The sequence below is a fragment of the Sinocyclocheilus anshuiensis genome, unplaced genomic scaffold, assembly GCF_001515605.1.
Source record: "Sinocyclocheilus anshuiensis isolate Anshui unplaced genomic scaffold, SAMN03320099.WGS_v1.1 scaffold745, whole genome shotgun sequence".
In the NCBI taxonomy this organism is placed as follows: Eukaryota; Metazoa; Chordata; class Actinopteri; order Cypriniformes; family Cyprinidae; genus Sinocyclocheilus; species Sinocyclocheilus anshuiensis.
Window position 1 is genome coordinate 619134 of NW_015540128.1, and position 18859 is coordinate 637992.

The 18859-nt window shown below is 39.4% G+C and overlaps 1 protein-coding gene across 1 annotated transcript in view; it reads left to right on the top strand.

Moving 5' to 3' along the window:
* Window positions 1-618, top strand: part of LOC107687258 (methyl-CpG-binding domain protein 2-like) — a 26596-nt gene extending 25978 nt beyond the window's left edge. The window contains exon 5 of the mRNA XM_016484513.1: window positions 197-618. The gene's annotated coding sequence lies outside the window, so the exon portion shown is untranslated. The remainder of the gene's footprint in view (window positions 1-196) is intronic.
* Window positions 619-18859: the final 18241 nt, after the last annotated feature.

Genomic DNA, 18859 nt, shown 5'->3' on the forward strand with positions numbered 1-18859 from the left:
TCTCCCTCTCTCTCTCTCACACACACACACACACACACACACACTTCAATGTTTTATGGAGACTTCCCATAGGTGTAATGTTTTTTATACTGTACAAACTGTATTTTCTATCCCGTAACCCTAAACCCAACCCTCACAGAAGACCTTCTGCATTTTAACATTTTCTGAAAGCCTGATGTTGTGCTTTATTTCGCAGGTTTGTCAGTGCACTGGAGTCCCGCTCCGCCCGCCGTGGACGCCTGCATATGATGTCATCAGTCTGCGTCAGCGGCACACGTTCAATAACCCTTTACCAATAGCTTCAACCAAGGCCTTTTTCAACTAGAGCGTATATTTTGATGTACATATCTTTATATAATTGAGAACAATGCTTATTTTGTGTCAGACAGAAGACAGAGAACTCGGCTTTTATACGGCAAACACAGAGCAATACTTCCTCGCCTCAAATCAGGTCACCGTCGCTGGGTTTGTATCGCAAACTCTTTTTACTTTCGTTTGGTGTCGTTGCTCTCCATTTGTCAGGGTTTGTGACAAATGATTAATGCATCTGCAAACGTATGAATGAAAAATGCTTATTTAAGAAAAAAATTTTATACCTTGAGATAAAAATGTGTACATTTCTTGCATCATTCTAGAGTAAATAAAAGATTATATTCACAAATATGATCTTATGTTTTACTTCAACAGACTTTCATCTTTTGTTCTTTAAAATAGAATGCTTTGTGTCCAATACACAATTGTTTATATATTTGTAAACAATTGTTTCTCACTCACACACACACACATACACACACACACACACGTTTAAAAATTTATCTCACAATAATTTTTTATCCTATGGCGAAAATAAGCACCCATATCTGACATCTATTTCATATTTTAAAATATGTAAAGTTAAAGTTTTAGTAATTGTGTTGTGTGTTTTGCCATTTTTATTAGCTCTTGCTGTTTTTTTTTTAAATATGTCTATGTAGCTTTTATTACTGTTTATTTCAGTTTTATTTGTAGTTATTTTAGTACATTAAGTTAACCTAAATGAAAATGAAAAATGCTTCCTTGGCAAGTAGCTGAAATAAAATATGTTTTTTATATTTTATTTTATTTCAAGTAAGTACCATATATTTATGTTCATATATATATAAAACATTAATTTGTAAAACAACATAATAGTAGTTCATTTCTAAGATATATTAGATTCAAATATATGCAAAAGAATATAAATTGCTAGTGAATCATTAATGATATTTATAAATATTTGAATGAATATGATCTGTGATGCATTACAGAAAGTCGCACTATTTGTTAAAGACTTAATGGACGCTATTATATTATAGAGTGTAACATTGATATACGGTTTCATGATTGAATGATTCAGTCAGAAGCCGCTGTTTGTCCACGAAGACCAAGAGTTTGTGTGCTTCTGATTGAATGTGTGATTTGCTGTAATGACAGTCGACGTCACAAACGCATTAACCAGAGACTGATGAGCAAAGCTCAGCGTTCCTTCATCCGTCATCACTGATCGCTCGCGTTCATCAGCCCATCCACCATCATTCACCAGATACTGTGAGCTGGCTCATTTCTGTTCAACCTGACACTCGTTTAACACAAAAGCTATTCACACATATGAACACAATGGTTATAAAATTGATACATCACAGTATAAGGGATTAACAAATGCTTAAATCATATATGGTTTTTATAACTATAAAAAGCATCACCTGAAATAAAATAAACCTTAACTGAAATAATAAAAAATAAAATAAAAATATATATTTTTTAGCTAGTTTCAAGGCAAAATTTCTCGTTTTAAGTTTAGTTCGATTTAGTTTAACTTGATGTACTAAAATAACTAAAAAAATTATAATAAAAATATACACATTTTCTAAACACAAAAGCTAATAAAATGACAAAACATTAAAATGTAAACTTGAACTAAAATTACAACCAAACAATAAAAAAGTGAGTGTGTGTGAGCGTGGTGTGAGAGTGAGTGTGTGTGTGTGTGTGTGTGTCTGTGTGTGTGTGTGTGTGTGAGCGTGTGTATGTGTGAGAGTGAGTGTGTGTGAGAGTGTGTGTGTGAGAGTGAGTGTGTGTGAGAGTGTGTGTGTGAGAGTGAGTGTGTGTGAGAGTGTGTGTGTGAGAGTGAGTGTGTGTGAGAGTGTGTGTGTGAGAGTGAGTGTGTGTGAGAGTGTGTGTGTGAGAGTGAGTGTGTGTGAGAGTGTGTGTGTGAGAGTGAGTGTGTGTGAGAGTGTGTGTGTGAGAGTGAGTGTGTGTGAGAGTGTGTGTGTGAGAGTGAGTGTGTGTGAGAGTGTGTGTGTGAGAGTGAGTGTGTGTGAGAGTGTGTGTGTGAGAGTGAGTGTGTGTGAGAGTGTGTGTGTGAGAGTGAGTGTGTGTGAGAGTGTGTGTGTGAGAGTGAGTGTGTGTGAGAGTGTGTGTGTGAGAGTGAGTGTGTGTGAGAGTGTGTGTGTGAGAGTGAGTGTGTGTGAGAGTGTGTGTGTGAGAGTGAGTGTGTGTGAGAGTGTGTGTGTGAGAGTGAGTGTGTGTGAGAGTGTGTGTGTGAGAGTGAGTGTGTGTGAGAGTGTGTGTGTGAGAGTGAGTGTGTGTGAGAGTGTGTGTGTGAGAGTGAGTGTGTGTGAGAGTGTGTGTGTGAGAGTGAGTGTGTGTGAGAGTGTGTGTGTGAGAGTGAGTGTGTGTGAGAGTGTGTGTGTGAGAGTGAGTGTGTGTGAGAGTGTGTGTGTGAGAGTGAGTGTGTGTGAGAGTGTGTGTGTGAGAGTGAGTGTGTGTGAGAGTGTGTGTGTGAGAGTGAGTGTGTGTGAGAGTGTGTGTGTGAGAGTGAGTGTGTGTGAGAGTGTGTGTGTGAGAGTGAGTGTGTGTGAGAGTGTGTGTGTGAGAGTGAGTGTGTGTGAGAGTGTGTGTGTGAGAGTGAGTGTGTGTGAGAGTGTGTGTGTGAGAGTGAGTGTGTGTGAGAGTGTGTGTGTGAGAGTGAGTGTGTGTGAGAGTGTGTGTGTGAGAGTGAGTGTGTGTGAGAGTGTGTGTGTGAGAGTGAGTGTGTGTGAGAGTGTGTGTGTGAGAGTGAGTGTGTGTGAGAGTGTGTGTGTGAGAGTGAGTGTGTGTGAGAGTGTGTGTGTGAGAGTGAGTGTGTGTGAGAGTGTGTGTGTGAGAGTGAGTGTGTGTGAGAGTGTGTGTGTGAGAGTGAGTGTGTGTGAGAGTGTGTGTGTGAGAGTGAGTGTGTGTGAGAGTGTGTGTGTGAGAGTGAGTGTGTGTGAGAGTGTGTGTGTGAGAGTGAGTGTGTGTGAGAGTGTGTGTGTGAGAGTGAGTGTGTGTGAGAGTGTGTGTGTGAGAGTGAGTGTGTGTGAGAGTGTGTGTGTGAGAGTGAGTGTGTGTGAGAGTGTGTGTGTGAGAGTGAGTGTGTGTGAGAGTGTGTGTGTGAGAGTGAGTGTGTGTGAGAGTGTGTGTGTGAGAGTGAGTGTGTGTGAGAGTGTGTGTGTGAGAGTGAGTGTGTGTGAGAGTGTGTGTGTGAGAGTGAGTGTGTGTGAGAGTGTGTGTGTGAGAGTGAGTGTGTGTGAGAGTGTGTGTGTGAGAGTGAGTGTGTGTGAGAGTGTGTGTGTGAGAGTGAGTGTGTGTGAGAGTGTGTGTGTGAGAGTGAGTGTGTGTGAGAGTGTGTGTGTGAGAGTGAGTGTGTGTGAGAGTGTGTGTGTGAGAGTGAGTGTGTGTGAGAGTGTGTGTGTGAGAGTGAGTGTGTGTGAGAGTGTGTGTGTGAGAGTGAGTGTGTGTGAGAGTGTGTGTGTGAGAGTGAGTGTGTGTGAGAGTGTGTGTGTGAGAGTGAGTGTGTGTGAGAGTGTGTGTGTGAGAGTGAGTGTGTGTGAGAGTGTGTGTGTGAGAGTGAGTGTGTGTGAGAGTGTGTGTGTGAGAGTGAGTGTGTGTGAGAGTGTGTGTGTGAGAGTGAGTGTGTGTGAGAGTGTGTGTGTGAGAGTGAGTGTGTGTGAGAGTGTGTGTGTGAGAGTGAGTGTGTGTGAGAGTGTGTGTGTGAGAGTGAGTGTGTGTGAGAGTGTGTGTGTGAGAGTGAGTGTGTGTGAGAGTGTGTGTGTGAGAGTGAGTGTGTGTGAGAGTGTGTGTGTGAGAGTGAGTGTGTGTGAGAGTGTGTGTGTGAGAGTGAGTGTGTGTGAGAGTGTGTGTGTGAGAGTGAGTGTGTGTGAGAGTGTGTGTGTGAGAGTGAGTGTGTGTGAGAGTGTGTGTGTGAGAGTGAGTGTGTGTGAGAGTGTGTGTGTGAGAGTGAGTGTGTGTGAGAGTGTGTGTGTGAGAGTGAGTGTGTGTGAGAGTGTGTGTGTGAGAGTGAGTGTGTGTGAGAGTGTGTGTGTGAGAGTGAGTGTGTGTGAGAGTGTGTGTGTGAGAGTGAGTGTGTGTGAGAGTGTGTGTGTGAGAGTGAGTGTGTGTGAGAGTGTGTGTGTGAGAGTGAGTGTGTGTGAGAGTGTGTGTGTGAGAGTGAGTGTGTGTGAGAGTGTGTGTGTGAGAGTGAGTGTGTGTGAGAGTGTGTGTGTGAGAGTGAGTGTGTGTGAGAGTGTGTGTGTGAGAGTGAGTGTGTGTGAGAGTGTGTGTGTGAGAGTGAGTGTGTGTGAGAGTGTGTGTGTGAGAGTGAGTGTGTGTGAGAGTGTGTGTGTGAGAGTGAGTGTGTGTGAGAGTGTGTGTGTGAGAGTGAGTGTGTGTGAGAGTGTGTGTGTGAGAGTGAGTGTGTGTGAGAGTGTGTGTGTGAGAGTGAGTGTGTGTGAGAGTGTGTGTGTGAGAGTGAGTGTGTGTGAGAGTGTGTGTGTGAGAGTGAGTGTGTGTGAGAGTGTGTGTGTGAGAGTGAGTGTGTGTGAGAGTGTGTGTGTGAGAGTGAGTGTGTGTGAGAGTGTGTGTGTGAGAGTGAGTGTGTGTGAGAGTGTGTGTGTGAGAGTGAGTGTGTGTGAGAGTGTGTGTGTGAGAGTGAGTGTGTGTGAGAGTGTGTGTGTGAGAGTGAGTGTGTGTGAGAGTGTGTGTGTGAGAGTGAGTGTGTGTGAGAGTGTGTGTGTGAGAGTGAGTGTGTGTGAGAGTGTGTGTGTGAGAGTGAGTGTGTGTGAGAGTGTGTGTGTGAGAGTGAGTGTGTGTGAGAGTGTGTGTGTGTGTGTGAGTGAGTGTGAGTGTGTGTTTGTGTGTGTGAGCGTGTGTGTGTGTGAGTGAGTGAGTGTTAGGGTTTAGATTATAAAAAATGAAAATTGTGAGATGTGAAGCTCAAGTAATTGCGCGTTTATATATAAGAATTGCAAGAAGTCTGAATTGTGATTTTATTATTATTATAACTATTTTTAATTTTGTGGTGTAAACGGGCTTCAATAATCAGACATCAAACATCATTCTGGTTCATGCTGTTACACCAAGTATTCTCCAAGCTGAAGTCTGACAGCAGAGCTGGTGTAATTGCTGTCCGTCTGCCAAACGAAGCTGCACGCTAATGAATGATGGCTGGTTCTTTCAGCTGATTCATGACTTCTTGGTGTGGATTGTATGATGTGTTTGATATGGTCAGATGAGTTGAATTCATTGCCCCGGTGATCCAAACGAGCTTCATAAAGCAGCCGACCTGTCAGGAGCCTCATTAGATCCGATTAACCTACCTGAGAAAACCAGCAGCTTTAATTAAACTCTTTAGTGAGAGTGACAGCGAGTGAATAACAGGGGTCGAGTGTGTGTGTGTGTGTGTTAATTAGCGGCAGCATAACAATGTTTTGACACTCATAGCTCAGCACACTTAACCGCCTCAAATGTGTCCGTTGACCAAATTAGTGTTCATTTCTGTTTAGCTCTCTTTTATTCACCATCTGCCCGCGTCGCTTTGGATAAAAGCATCTGCTAAATGAATAAATGTGACACAACATCTGCTTTGATCAGCTATTAACCCGGAGAAAAACACAAAAAAAGAGGCATTGCATCACACCACTGCCTTTCTCTGTCACTGGAATGAGTTTGCAGTGCTGTATACTGAGAAACAACCACTAACTGACACATTACAGGACTAGTTTACCTAAAAACTCACCCACCATCATTTAATGAGAATGGATACAATAAGATAGTGCTTTTATTACATTTTTTTAAATCACAATTCTGAGGTTAAATTAGGTTAATAGTTCAAAATTAGGACTTCCTTGCATTTCTGAGAACAAAAGTTCACAGTAGGATCCATAACATGCATTTAGAATTTTCTTTTCTTGCCAGCTTTAAGAAACAGCCCTATAGAAGCTTGTTTTGCTAGAAATAAATAAAATGAAAATAAATAAATAAATAAATAATAAAATAAAATAAAAAAGACAAAACATTTTTTAGAAAATATAAAATAAGTAATTGTGACTTTTTATCTCCCAATTCAGGCTTTTTTGAAAAGTTACAAAGTAACTAAGTTGCAATAATCTTTTTTTTTTAAACTGAATTGCAAGATATAAACTCAGAACTGCAAGATTTAAAGTCAGAATTTTTAAATATAACTTCAAAATGTTGAGATACAAACTTAGAATTGTAAGATTTAAAGTCAGAATTTCAAGATATAAACTCAGAATAGCGAGATATGAATTCAAAATTGTGAGACATAAATTTAGAATTTTGTGTTATAAAGTCAGAATTGCGAGGTGTAAAGTGAGATTTGTGAAATAAAAAGTCTCATTTAGGTTTTCAAGTTAAATGATGTTTTCTATTCTGAAGAGAAAGCTTCTGTTCAGCCATGCTCTGTGGAATAAAGATAAATTAGAGAATTGATTTGCCTCTTTTAATTAATGAGTCAACAGCAGAGCAGAGCATTGTGGGACGTGTCTCCCGTGTGAGTGATTCAGCTTTTATGTAGTTCTTTCATGCCCTGAGTTAGTTTTTTTAGAAAAGCCCTAAAATCAGGTGTCATTTCCTCCGTGATAATGTCACGATCCCGTCACGTCGCTGTCAGAGCTTCTATTCAGTGGCTTTCTGCTAAAATGCAGCGACACAGACACAATTGAAGAAGGAAACATTAATCAGGAGATAACAGCAGGAAATGAAACCATTAATGTCTTCCTGTGAGGCAGAATTAAGGAGAAACGTGGAGTCGGCCTGAGCGCCGCTTGATTATGCAGATGAAAAATGTCTTATTAAAGTACATACAACACAGCATTAATGCACGCCGAGCGCGTTTCAAGATGAATTAAGTTGGTTGAAGTTAGCCAGTCGTGAACGTGGTTTTATTGCCGGAGGGTCGAGATGTGAAAGCAGCAGACTCTCGAATTGCTTTTGTATGTGGGGCTCGTTTCATATATCTACAGTGACAACATCTGAGGAGCGTCTCTGCATCTCGCGGGGCGAAAGAGGCTCGTGGACCATGATAATAGAATATCCAGAGCTGCTTGCACTGGAGAAGACTCGCATGCATTTGACGGGCCCTCATTAGCAGCATGCGATGATGCGCTGTTGTATTTTTAGGGTTTGTTTGTGTAACGCCCCATGAGGGAATATGCTCGTCCACATACGGCTGCAGTTAGACGGCTGTGTGTGAATCAGCTCCACTGCTTCTGTTTGGCCTTCAGTGACTGTTGTTTTATTACAGAGAGAGAAAGACAATGTTATATGCAGCTGCTGAGCACATTCAGAGTTTGGACTGTATTCAGTTTTATTACCGTCTGTCTGTCTGTCTATCCATCTCTCTGTCTATCCGTCTGTCTGTCTGTCTGTCTGTCTGTCCATCTGTCCATCCGTCCGTCCATCTATCTATCTATCTATCTATCTATCTATCTATCTATCCGTCCGTCCGTCCGTCCGTCCGTCTGTCTGTCATTCTATCTGTCTGTCTGTCTGTCTGTCCATCTATCTGTCTCTCTATCCATCTGTCTCTATATCCGTCTTTCTGTCCATCCATCTGTCTGTCTGTCCATCTATCTGTCTCTCTATCTATCTGTCTCTCTATCTGTCTGTCTGTCCATCCATCTGTCTGTCTGTCCATCTATCTGTCTCTCTATCCGTCTGTCTCTATATCCGTCTGTCTGTCCATCTATCTGTCTCTCTATTTGTTTGTCTCTATATCCGTCTGTCTGTCCATCTATCTGTCTCTCTATCTGTCTGTCTCTATATCCGTCTTTCTATCATCCATCTGTCTGTCTGTCCATCTATCTGTCTCTCTATCTGTCTGTCTCTCTATCTGTCTGTCTCTATATCCGTCTTTCTGTCCATCCATCTGTCTGTCTGTCCATCTATCTGTCTCTCTATCGGTCTGTGTCTATATCCGTCTGTCTGTCCATCCATCCATCTGTCTGTCTGTCCATCTTTCTGTCTGTCTGTCCATCTATCTGTCTCTCTATCCGTCTGTCTGTCTGTCCATCTATCTATCTGTCTCTCTATCTGTCTGTCTCTATCCGTCTGTCTGTCCATCCATCTGTCTGTCTGTCCATATATCTGTCTCTCTATCCATCTGTCTGTCATTCTATCTGTCTTTCTGTCCGTCCATCTGTCTGTCTGTCCATCTATCTGTCTCTCTATCGGTCTGTCTCTATATCCGTCTGTCTGTCCATCCATCTGTCTGTCTGTCCATCTATCTGTCTCTCTATCCGTCTGTCTGTCATTCTATCTGTCTTTCTGTCCGTCCATCTGTCTGTGTGTCCATCTATCCGTCTGTCTGTCTGTCTGTTTATCTGTCTATCTATCCATCGATCTGCCTGTCTATAAAATTACAGTTTTATTTATTTGAATTTCAGTTCTTTTAATTCTGCTTCCTTACATTCGAATTTATGTTTCAGTTCTGAATCCTGTTTGCTGCCTCCTTTCAAATTCAAAAGCCACTCTCAGCTCAGTATCTCTGTCTGTCACATGCGCTTCAGAATCTCGTTGTAAGTAAAACATATATTTTTATCCTTCTGTGTCATCGATACTGTCATTTGACAAACTGCTGTTGGCAGAGTATACAGCAGAGCATGAGTCAGTGCACACATAACCACTAGAAATCATAAAGCACGCAAGAAAAACAAAGATTTATTGATGTTGCATGTATAGATACAGTCAGTATGCAGTAACTAGATCATATTTATTATATGTAGATTGATTACTCTCAAGGGTTTGCTTCCATTTTATGGATGTTTTTGTCTTTGGCTGCTCACTGTGAGCTTTAAGATATTAATGCACCATTTTCTCTAAAGCTGCTTTGGAACAACATGGATTATGAAAAGCGCTAAACAAATAAAAATGACTTGACTTATACTGAGGGCAGCTGGAGGGAAAACTAATCCTGGTTACCACACTTACCATGGGAAAAACACAGAGACACAATAGATTTACATTTATTCATTTAGCAGCCGCTTTTATCCACAGTGACTTACAAATAACATAACAGCTACAATATTCGCAGTACACAAACTAGAGGAGAAATGCAGAAAAGAGAGGAAGAGAACAAGAATGAGAATAGCTTGCTTTTAAATAAGAATATGACTCATGAAGATATCTACGTTACATAGTTAAATTTAACCCTATAAAGCTACTGTATCATATTTAATATAAACCTATTTCACACTCAATCTCCTGCATGTCTTCTGTCGTCTGATTGATAGTTTAGAGTGTTTTATCCAGTCAAAGCTCTTTTAGTGTAATTGTTTGAATACAACTGAGCTGTTTTTTCCTCCATGTTCTCACTGTATCAGACTAAGGTTTAAATATGATACTCAAAAAAAGAAAAATATGCAAACTTTTTATGCAAGATATTGTAATATTCTGTCTGAAGTTTCAGTAAACTGTTCCATTTAGATTTTCTGGTGATTCTTTTATGCCTCACAGTGTTCAGGGCTGTTATGGTTCAGCACTGAATCCTCTGAGGCTCATGACAGGTTGTGAGGTTGATTCAGGGGTGAAGGTGTTAATTACAGCCGGTGATTCCCATCAGTGTGTCTGAATCCCACTCCTCGTTTTCACTTTCTTCCCAAACAGCAGCTCAGTTAAACCTCTGTGTGTCTTTCAGGAGCTCCACACACGCTCTCAGTATCATCGCAGCAACATGACTGACCTCATTTACTTCATTAATACACAGTCCTGTGCAGGATTTATCAGTCGATGTTATTCTAACTGAAACATATTGTTTATTGAAACATATTGACGTTGTGTTGACTGTAGAGTTGTGAGGCGTCTGTAGTTCTCATCAAATGCTGCGGTCGCTCATATCCAGCTCTTCTCTTTCATGTTAGAGTTCAGTGTGGTTGAAATTGGTCAGCGAGAACTTGAAGCCGGACCTTCGTCATCTGAGCGCAGAGATCACAGCGACCCCAGAGACGCTCTTCATTACTGAAGAACATGCGTATGCACACAGATGCATGGCAGAAACTCCTTCTGACAGTCCTGCTCAACAGAACCAGTGCAAGTACTGCTGCATATACATCCATGCATTAGTCAGACGCTTTTAACCAGAGCCACTAGCATTGCATTGCATTAAAGGTACATGTTATATCAGTCAGGGAAACACCCATGTTTTTACCCATTTAGTCTGTGCATTATTGCATTGAATATGTGCATATTGCATATGTGCATTGAATCCGGTGAGTGATTTTTTTTCTTAAGTGATAATATTAATATAATAATATTATGCATTAATGCCACCCACTTTTTCAGAGGCGCTGGTTTCAGAAGTATTTTTCCATTCATTTTTCTCATTGTTTAAGAGTTATAATAGGCCTATTAAAATAATGTCAATCTCAATATATAGGCCTATACGTCTACAATAGTGAACTGTTCCCTACAGCCTTGTAATTCATTGTATTTTTGCTCGCTTATCTTCAACAAATGACGTTGTTTTTAGCAAGGTGCCTCTGTCGAGGGAGTCAAAAGATAATTACGTCATCATTAGGGTTGCCAATTAACTTCAGAAATGGAAAATAAGGGACAATTGTGATTCTTTACAAGAAAATAAAGGACAGAATAAGGGAAGCTCAAAATGTATTTATTTTTGAAATGAACGGCTGGCAACCCTGCGAGTGGGGCTGCGAGAAAATAATAAATAAAAAAATATATTTGAAAATAAGTTAAAAAAATATAAATATATTTAAAAGCATACATTTTTTTTTTACAGTATTTAAATCTGAGAAAATATGTGCATGTCAAATTCAGCAAGGAACATACCTTACAATGTTCCAAAAAATTACAATATTAAAATGAAACATTATTAAATCATTATTAAATCATCTAGTTCTGATCTGTATTAAAAAACAACAACAACAACAACAACCTGAAACAGGATTCTCCTATAAAACATACAATAATATACTTTAAATAAACTTAAAAAAAACAAAATATATTTTTACAGTGCACTACTTGCAGTGGCTATGCAAATAATTCCGCTCTTTACCAAGTCTTTGTTTACTGAATTATAGATTCTATAAGCTTGTATTGTTCTACTTTAACACAGTGGAGTATTATTGTAATGTGATGTTGGTTGGTTTATGCTTGATGTTATTATTCAGATTGTCCTCATGAATCATTTAAAGAAGCGGCACATTTCCTGAATAAAATCCTCATTGATACAGCGAGTGAAAATGACTGAACAGTGCTCACGAAACTCGAGAGGTAAAGGAAAATAACGCATTCATAAGAATTACTAAACAATGGATGGTTGTATTGTTAATTGTGACAACATCACACCGTCCAGAAATAGAATCTGTCATCAGACCCTTGAAAAATGGGCCAAAATCATGCCAACTGCACAGTGCAGGATCCGAGAATGAAATATGGATGCAAACAGCAGTTTTTGGGTTAAAGTACAGTAGGAGTCCTGGAGCGAGGCGCTGTGTTTGTGCTGCTGGAGGGTTTGGTTTGCACTTGATCTCCACTTGGTCACGAATGGAAACTGCTCGTGACAATAAAAATAAGTGCTCAAGCTTCAGCTTCATAACCTCAGGCTGCTGTTTGTTTGGAAAGTGCTTCCTCCTCCCGTATCTTTGTCCTTTATCAATATTTCCCTCTCGTTTGTTTCCAGATGTAATCGGATTGCTCCCTGCTGCTGCTGCTGTGTTCAGACAAAAAAACCCTAATAACTACAATTAAACAGAAAATATAAAAATAAGATCTAATTCGAAATGTTAACAAAAACTATAAAATGATACTAAACGGATACTAAAGTAACAGGTATGACTTTTTTTGTTCTGTTCAGGTAGAACAGATGTGTTGGTGGTATTGATGTTGGCGTTAATGTCTTCACATGTTTTCAGACTTGCTTCTCAGTGAGTCTGCATTCAGATGATTATCATTTATAGAAACCCTGACGAAACAGCAGTTCATTCTGTGTCCTTCAACTCAATGATTTAATTCAAATGTGGGTCAGAAAATTACAGAGAGAGTAAGCTGTCATCAGAAATCAGTGTGCTGTTGTTATGCACCTGGCAACGAATCCCTGATCATCATCACCTGGAATACAGTCAGAGATTTCTCTTGAAATGATAGAAGTCTCGTTGTTTTTACGCTGATGCTCACTGAATCTTCATCTGGACAGTGTTCCTTTAGTGAGTGTGAGTTTGTATGAACTATAAGCAGCTGATCGTGTGTGTGAGTGTGTCTCTCTCTCTCTTTGTGTGTGTGTGTGTGTGTTTGAGTGTCTGTGTCTGTGTGTGTGTCTGTGTGAGTGTCTTTGTGTCTGTGTCTGTGTCTGTCTGTGTGTGTGTGTGTGTGTGTGTGTCTGTGTCTGTGTGTGTGTGTGTGTGTCTGTCTGTGTGTGTGTGTGTGTGTGTGTGTCTGTGTCTGTGTGTGTGTGTGTGTGTCTGTCTGTGTGTGTGTGTGTGTGTGTGTGTCTGTGTCTGTGTGTGTGTGTGTGTGTCTGTCTGTGTGTGTGTGTGTGTGTGTGTGTCTGTGTCTGTGTGTGTGTGTGTGTGTCTGTCTGTGTGTGTGTGTGTGTGTGTGTGTCTGTGTCTGTGTGTGTGTGTGTGTGTCTGTCTGTGTGTGTGTGTGTGTGTGTGTGTCTGTGTCTGTGTGTGTGTGTGTGTGTCTGTCTGTGTGTGTGTGTGTGTGTGTGTGTCTGTGTCTGTGTGTGTGTGTGTGTGTCTGTCTGTGTGTGTGTGTGTGTGTGTGTGTCTGTGTCTGTGTGTGTGTGTGTGTGTCTGTCTGTGTGTGTGTGTGTGTGTGTGTGTCTGTGTGAGTGTCTTTGTGTCTGTGTCTGTGTCTGTCTGTGTGTGTGTGTGTGAAAACAACATGAAACAAACTATGGTTCTTTAACTAAAAGTCTGTAAGTTCTGCTGCAAAACACAATTAAAGAGCTCTGTGAGTAATTATTCATTCATTACATTTATATAGCGCTTTTCTAGGCACTCAAAGCGCTTTACATTGTCAGGGGGTATCTCCTCATCCACCACCAGTGTGCAGCATCCACCTGGATGATGCGACGGCAGCCATAGTGCGCCAGAACGCCCACCACACACCAGCTTATTGGTGGAGAGGAGACAGAGTGATGAAGCCAATCAGCAGATATGGGGATTGTTAGGAGGCCATGATGATCAGAGGCCAATGGGCAAATTTGGCCAGGATGCCGAGGTCACACCTCTACTCTTTTCGAAAGACATCCTGGGATTTTTAATGACCACAGAGAGTCAGGACCTCGGTTTAACGTCTCATCCGAAGGACGGTGCTTGTTGACAGTATAGTGTCCCCGTCACTATACTGGGGCGTTAGGACCCACGCAGACCACAGGGTGAGCACCCCCTGCTGGCCTCACTAACACCTCTTCCAGCAGTAACCTAGTTTTCCCAGGAGGTCTCCCATCCAGGTACTGACCAGCTCAGCCCTGCTTAGCTTCAGTGGGCAACCAGTCTTGGGCTACAGGGTGATATGGCTGCCGGTGTGTGTGGAATAGAAAAATAGAAATTATGGAATAGAAAAAGTAATTGCCACTTTTTATCGCACAGTTCAGATTCAGTTCAGAATTAATTGCTTGTACATTTCACAATTTTGACTTTATTCCTGAGAATTCTGAGTTTATATCTCACAATTATGTTTTTTTCTCTGAATTCTGAGTCTACATCTACAATTATAATTGTATTTTTTTCTCTACAGTAAATTCTGTTTGTATCGCAGTTATAATTTTTTTAATATTTTTTTGAGTTTGTATCTCACAATTATGATCTCCAAATTCTGAGTTTACATCTGCAATTATATATATATTTTTCCCCTCAAAATTAAGATGCTTTTTGAACTTTTCTTTTCTTTATGCATATTTTCATATATCTCACAGAACATCTCTTAATTCAGAGTTTTAAAAAAAGATTTGCATATGTAAAAATTCAGAATTCTAAGACACAAATTTGCAGCTTTAAAAAAAGTCTCAAAAGTTATTTTGAGATAAAAAGCCAAGTTGCAGTTCTGTGGAAGAATTATCCAAAACCACTTGCAATAGAATTAGTTTTTTTTGTTTTTGTATTTAATGTTGATTTAATTCTATTGCTGTCAGGTATTTTTATGTGATTGACTGATGTTTGTACAGGAATGCTCTCATTTGCTCTCGGAGGGCAAACGCTGCTCACAATAAGAGCTAATTTTTCTGACTTAATGACATTTCAAGTCTCTGCAGGCGTTTGCTGCTTTTATCCTCCATCACATTATTCCAGCTCCGGCTCTGGTGATTTGAATAAGCTGACCTTTATATTCAGCGTTACAGCAAATCGAGATGCTTGACTTCCACAGAAACACTGCAGATCTGCTGATGTTCCTCAGACCTTCTCATCCTAACTCCTTCTACATCACTGCCGTCTTTCTTTTCTTCTCATTTCCAGAATTGTGACGCCTCATTTACTTATTTTAGATAGTTTTTTTCCTTGATTCTCTTTCTAGGAGGCCAGGAGCATCTCAGCGTCTGCTGTTCAATAAAAGCACTTCATGAGGAGTCTGTTTATCAGACTAGAAAAAATCATTTTAGTTTCTTGCTTAATTTGCTTAAAATGAAGTAATGTAACACACTTCTTGATTGTTCCCAGTATGCTTTGCACAGGCAGCGTAAACGGTGAAAATGATGTTTCCAAGCAGGCGAGAGTTAGATTTTGGATATTAGATTTCAAAGTTCTGTTGCGTAACGCGTTTGTGTGAAACTGGAGCTTGTGCTTATTCCAAGAAGTTAAAAATAGACTGGAAAATAAAAGGTGCCAGAAGATTGATCTGTCGCACAAAGCTTTCAACAGCAAACACTACAGATGAAAATAAAATCTGCTCTTTTGCTGAGTAGAGACTCATTTGAGTGTGATAAGTTTGCATAAACCTTGCAAAATGTTAATTATTTTACCAAAATAAGAGGGATCATACAAAATGCATGTTATTTTGTTATTTGTTACTGACCTGAATAAGATGTTTCACATAAAAGATGTTTACATATAGTCCACAAAAGAAAATAATAGTTGAATTTATAAAAATGAACCCGTTCAATACAGTATTAAGAATACCCTTGTATTACTGTGTTGTTAGCTGAATGATCCACAGCTGTGTTTTTCTGTTTATTGATAGTTGTTCACGAGTCCCTTGTTTGTCCTGAACAGTTAAACTGCCTGCTGTTCTTCAGAAAAACCCTTCAGCTCACACAAATTACAATATTCCAGTCTGGATGTAATAAAAGCATGCATTACAACTTTCAAATCATTAAAAGGCAATTTCGCTACAATTTCACCAATTCCCTTAATTGGAAAAAACACCTCTAACCACAGAATTGATATGCTTATCAAACTTTAACTCTGCATCAAAAGTGACTCCAAGACTCCTTGCATGATTATGTACCTTAGATTTAAAGGGACCTAATTGATTGATTATAGGTTCAGAAGAACTCAGAGGGCCAAACACTATCACTTTAGTCCTTGATTCATTTAGGTGAAGAAAATGTGTGCCATTCACTCCTTAATATCATTAAAACATGCAAAGAGAGACTGTAAGGCCAAATTATCCCCCATTTTTATCATAGGCAGCTAAAGCTGTGTATCATCAGCATAAAGATGGTAACATACATTATGTTTCTGACAGATATCAGCCAAAGGAAGCATGTAAACAGAAAATAAGGCTGGACCCAATATTGATCCTTGTGGAACTCCACACTGCAAATTTCCTAATTCAACAGAAAAAGTTCTCCCAGAGAGATTTGAACTAAACCAGTTAAGAGCATTACCTTGGATCCCAGCCCACAGTCTCAAGAGCTCCATCAGTATTTCATGTATTATAGTGTCAAATGCAGCTGTCAAATCAAGTAAAAACAAAATTGCACACTTTCCTGAATCGACAGCCAAAAACAGATCATTAGACACTTTGAGAAGGGCCGACTCTGTACTGTGCTGGGCCCTAAATCCTGATTGGAACTTATCAAAAATACCATTTCCATTTAAATTAATAGAAAGCTGTTGAAAGACAACCCTCTGTAGATTTTTTGTCAGGAAAGACAGTTTTGAAATTGGCCGTTTTTAAAAGGGGTTGTTCCACTGCATGCTTAAAGCAGGATGGCACAACACCACTCAATAAACTGGAGTGCAATATTGACAAAAGATCTAGGCCAACCACGTCCAATACCTGAATAAGGAGACGTGGAGGAACAATATCCAAAGAACACTGAGTGGGCTTCATATGGCAGACTAAATCCACCAAATCAGATAATGAAATCGGTTTAAACTCACTTAAATAATGTTCTAATGAGGGTGGGATGAAATAATCAAGGATAAAGTCTGGAGACAGAATACTAGCTCTAAGAGTATCGATTTTGTTAATTAAAACTTTTCTCATGTTGTTTGAGTATTATCAAGACCAGTAGCTATATCAGGATTTAAAACTGAATCTATAGTTTTGAATAATGCTTAAGGACTATTAGGAATTCTAAAAAATAATTCTAAAGTAAATACTACACACACACACACACACACACAAAAAGTCATATTTTCTAGGGTTATAATAGTTAACTGAAAGACTAATTAAAAATTGTAATAAAAGCTATAATAGTAAAATAAATATATTTTCCCATATTGTTTCAAAGCATCATCCCATAACATGGAGCAGCCAAAATGACAACAGCAAGAAAAAAAATCTCCATGAGGTGTTTCAATAAAATCCTTGAGAGGAATCAGAATGTGAATGAACCATAATTTCAGCCGAGAACTGAAGCTATCGGTCGCACTGAATGTTATTTGTTCCAGGAGAGACATTTAACAATCAATAAACGCTCTCTTCTGCTGTCTAACAGCTCAACGCTGCTCAAATACTCTGAAAATCTTCTTAATGAATTGAATTAGAGGACAAATAGTGTCATGAAGAATCTGAATATGATTAGCCTCCCGCTGCAGATTCAGATTTTATTAGCCGTTTGACACAAAGAGGCTTTGACGTTCAGTACGACAGAACCGGACCACAGCATCTTCGTAGTGTTCACGAATGATAACGCAGGAGAAAACCATGCAGTGCTGTTAGACTGAGCCAAGTACACCTGGCTGCAGCTCTGCACACCTGCTCTGATTGGTTCGAGCGTCTTTCATAGGCATACATGATAGGAAATGTGTGGGTAGTTGGTTTAGGAGAGAGTATGTTGTTTAAAAAGCTAAAAACGCTGTGCAGTTTCACAAAGCCTTCATTACAGTATAATGCACAGAAGAAGAAAAAAACATTAGCCTGTAACTCGCCATGTCCCTGAAATGATTGTTTTGCTAAATTAAGCTGGTCTTTAGGCTAACACATGAACAACCCACTACATTTCACAGTGGGAGGATCACGTCTTCAGATAATTTTTTACATTAAATTATGAATTAATAAAACTTGCACACGCATTCTTTTACTGGAGTAATATTTTATAAGTGTTTCTGTACTACAGAGTTTGAGTACTGCATCCACCACCAATGAATATTTCATAATTAATTTATCTCGCCATTGCGAGATGTAGGCTAATGTTATTTTCTCTGTGTGTTATAGTGAGGACTTGTGAAACTGCACAGCTTTTACAGTTGCAGCCAGGTCCTTCTCGATTGAGCTGAAGCCACATTCATGGAAAAACATCAGAATCATGCTGCAGAACTGGAATAACCTTAGAAATCTACAACATTAAAGACACTAAACATTCTAGCTTTGTCACATTAGAAATCAGTGTCTCTGGATGTGAAGTGTGTGTGTGTGTGTGTGTGTGTGTGTGTGTGTGTGTTATTCTCAGTGGAGGTTCGGCTCACGGTTCACTACTATTGACTGACAGTAATGTCTGGTTATCTCGAGTGTGAAGCTGCATTTGCTGTAACCTCAGCCTGAAATCAGCTTTAAACTGCCTGCTGAGAGTAAGGCCGGTCCAACTGAGGGACAAAAAAAAAAAAAATCTCCCAGTGAGTCCTGGTCAAGATGGATGGACAAAAAACAAACAAACAAATAAATAAAACCAAACTTTATCTCTCTGTCTCTCGCTCTCTAAAGCAACAGTCTACACAACATGACAGGTAAATAGAACAAAACAATAACACAGATGTTCTTGTGTGTGTGTGTGTGTGTGTTTTAAAAAAAAATGTAATTATAGCTAGAATACACCTAGAATTTAAATATTACAAATTTATGGATAGTGTTGAAGGTTTTAAAGAGATTTGGATTTTTGATTGAAAATTATGTACTGTCATTGCAGAATGTTTGCCTTTTTCTGAAAAAAGAAAGAATAATATGTTTTTATTCTTTTAATATCTTTTGTATTTATACTATTGTAAATTAGAATTTTCAGATATAAAATAATTGTGAGGAAAAAAGGCACGATCACCTTTCTTTCTTTCTTTTTTTTTACCAATTTTACGTCAGAAACTGCGATTAAATTTCAAAAATAAATACAAAAGAAACAGCAAGTAACACATTGCATTAAACATGAAATTTTGAAGTAGAAAGGCTGAAATAGTATTTTTTA